The sequence below is a fragment of the Neofelis nebulosa genome, chromosome 16, assembly GCF_028018385.1.
Source record: "Neofelis nebulosa isolate mNeoNeb1 chromosome 16, mNeoNeb1.pri, whole genome shotgun sequence".
In the NCBI taxonomy this organism is placed as follows: Eukaryota; Metazoa; Chordata; class Mammalia; order Carnivora; family Felidae; genus Neofelis; species Neofelis nebulosa.
The window spans coordinates 18,086,121-18,089,418 of record NC_080797.1 but is presented as its reverse complement, the minus strand read 5'-3'; positions in this window follow the sequence as shown (position 1 = coordinate 18,089,418).

Genomic DNA, 3,298 nt, shown 5'->3' with positions numbered 1-3,298 from the left:
AACTACCTAGAAGAATCTACCTTAGTTCTTTCCCAGAATAAGAGGAACTAACAGAGATAAATTTTACCGGCCTGTCCTGTCTGTGTGGCAGGACAATCGTCTAGTTATGAGACCACTGCTTTTCTTACTGTCCTCCTTCCCTGTGAAGCCCAGGCTCCCATCCCATTCCTCAGCTCAGAATGGCATAAGCACCTCTTACTTTTCTGTCTGTGAACCTCTCCTGTATGTGGGGTTCCCGTACGTATGAAATTAAATTCGATTTCCCCCCATTAATCTGTGTCATGTCAATTTCATTCTTAGGCCAGCCGGAAGAACCTCTGAAGGGTAAAGGAAAGCTTTTCCTACCCAACACCCCGCTTAGGTAACCAGTCTCACTGGTTTTTGGTATCTTTTCCTTGACTTTCTTTCTGCAAAGATAAGCAGAGGCATGATTACTTATTTAATTATTTCCTATGTAAAAGGTATAAATACTATAAATACTCTTTGTCTTTAGTTTAGTTTAGTTTTTTTTTTTTTTTTAATTAATAATATACCCAGAGGGGCACTTTGGCTGGCTTGGTCAAAAGAACATGAGACTCCTGATTGCAGGGTCCTGAGTTTGAGCCCCATGTTGGGTGTAGAGATTATTTAAATAAATAAGTAATTAAACATACACACACACACGCACACTTGAAACCACTCCATGTCAGTCCACAGAGATCTTCCTCATTTTATTTCTGCCTCGTTCTCTGTTGGATGGATGTACCCTTCTTCATAGTTTACATCTCTTACATTTAAGTGCCTCAGCAGTTCCCAATATTTTGCACTTTTGTTTTGTTTTTTTTTTTTAATTTTTTTTTCAACGTTTTTTATTTATTTTTGGGACAGAGAGAGACAGAGCATGAACGGGGGAGGGGCAGAGAGAGAGAGGGAGACACAGAATCGGAAACAGGCTCCAGGCTCCGAGCCATCGGCCCAGAGCCCGACGCGGGGCTTGAACTCACGGACCGCGAGATCGTGACCTGGCTGAAGTCGGACGCTTAACCGACTGCGCCACCCAGGCGCCCCGCCAATATTTTGCACTTTTGAACAATGCTGCAGTTGAATAACCTTGTGCATATTTATTTGTGTATCACGGGAGATCTATATTCAGGGCAAATTCCTACATCGGGGATTTTTTTGGTCAAGGGGCTGTTGATTTCCACTGTATTCTACTATCTTGTATTCCACTACAAGGACCTCCAAATCGACTTTCTCAAGTTCAAATTCAGGCTACCCAACCATAAAGGCTGAGGCTCATTTATCTGGATCTAAAGTGGGGCAAACTGTTGTGTTGGTTCAGTCCAGACACACCAGTCGAAAGACTTGAGAAAGAAAAATAAATCCGAGGCATGAAGAATTTGCAAATAATCTGTGTGCAGATAATAGGACAGTATATCACAGCCTTCACAAACATAAATAATAACCGGGGAGAGGATATAACATGTCGTAACATGCTTTGTTACAACAGCAACAAAGAAGATAAAATACTGAGCAGTGCATTCAACAAGGAATGTTCGAAATTTGTATGAGGAGAACATTAAAATACTGAAAGACACAAAAATGGATTTGGACAAATGGAGAATTGTCTTGCTCTTGGAAAAGAGAACTCAATGGGACACTTCCATGGGTTCCCCCAAGTAAATTTATTTATATAAAAATATTTTTTTAATGTTTATTTTTGAGAGAGAGAGAGAGAGAGACAGAGCGTGGGGGGGGGGGGGAAGGAGCAGAGAGAGAGGGAGACACAGAATCTGAAGCAGGCTCCAGGCTCTGAGCTGTCAGCACAGAGCCCAATGCGGGGCTTGAACCCACAAACTGTGAGATCGTGACCTGAGGGGAAGTCGGACGCCTAACTGACGGAGTCACCCAGGTGTCCCTCTCCCCCAGTAAATTTATAAGTCTAATGCAATTCCAATTAAGCTACCAAAACATTTTTTCTAGATCTTAAGCAGATACGAAAATTCACATGGAAGGATAAACACGTAAGAATAGGTAGGAAAACCTGAAAAAGACAAGTTGAGCATCCCAGACAAGGGGTCCCAAGATGCTGCCACCTGCTGCCCAGAGATGGTACTGCAACCCTTCTGAGCAAAGCAAATCCTGTCCTATTGGTATTAAATAGCTTTTGAACACGGTGCGAGAAGTCTAAGACATCTTGCGTTTGTTTTTTGGTTTTGTTTATGTTTTTGTTTTTTGCCTTCCATGTCCTCCTTCATCAGGGCCTTTATGCGGTTTAGCATCTTTAGAATTCTTTCTGGGCTTCAGAGTCCAAATCCTAAAGACAGAGTTCAGGGGGGTAAGATGAACTGAAATGCCTTGGGCTTGGTCCAAATTCTCAACGTGGGGTTTGAGAAAATGCAGGACGATGGGAGGATAGAGAATGAAAGGGGAGGAAACTGGGTCCTTGTTGTATCGGGCTTTTTACAGACAGTAATTTTTTAAATCGTTGCGAAATGGGCACCCTAAAAGTCGTGTTACAGATTAGAAAACGGTGGCCTAAGGGCATGCTGACGGCTGCGTGTTTAAGGGTAAAATCGTGACTGTCCTACAAATGTAAAATGAACACACGTCAAGGATTTTATTTAACTTATTAATTGATGAAGGAACCAGTGAGAGGGAAATACTGGTTCAAAGGACAGCCCAAAGTACAGACACATACGGGCAACGAGGAATGCTAAATGAACTTGCTTGTACATATAAAATGGGTCACCATCCACAGGGGAGTCATTGTGTCTTCATTGTACAAAACTTTCCGCATCTTCGTGGACAAGACTCATTTTTATTACTATCAGTTGTCTACAACTCAGAGAGTGGCCAAGTAGCTCAAAGACAAGGAAAGGTGCAGATCCTTCTAGAATCTGATAAGCCCCGGAAGGGTCCTCTAGACAATCTACAGTGAAATTAAGTAATGCCTTCAAGATTTCACAGCTGCTAAGTACAAGATTTGGAATTCAAAACCAAATCTAGGGGCGACTGGGCGGCTCAGTCAGTTATGTGTCTGACTCTTGATCTCAGCAAATGTCTTTTTTTAAAAATTTTTTTTAACATTTTTATTTATTTTTTTAATCTCATTTTTTTTATTACATGAAATTTATTGTCAAATTAGTTTCCATACAACACCCAGTGCTCATCCCAAAAGATGCCCTCTTCAATGCCCATCACCTCCCCTCCCCTCCCTCCCACCCCCCATCAACCCTCAGTTTGTTCTCAGTTTTTAAGAGTCTCTTATGCTTCGGCTCTCTCTCCCACTCTAACCTCTTTTTTTTTTTCCCCTTCA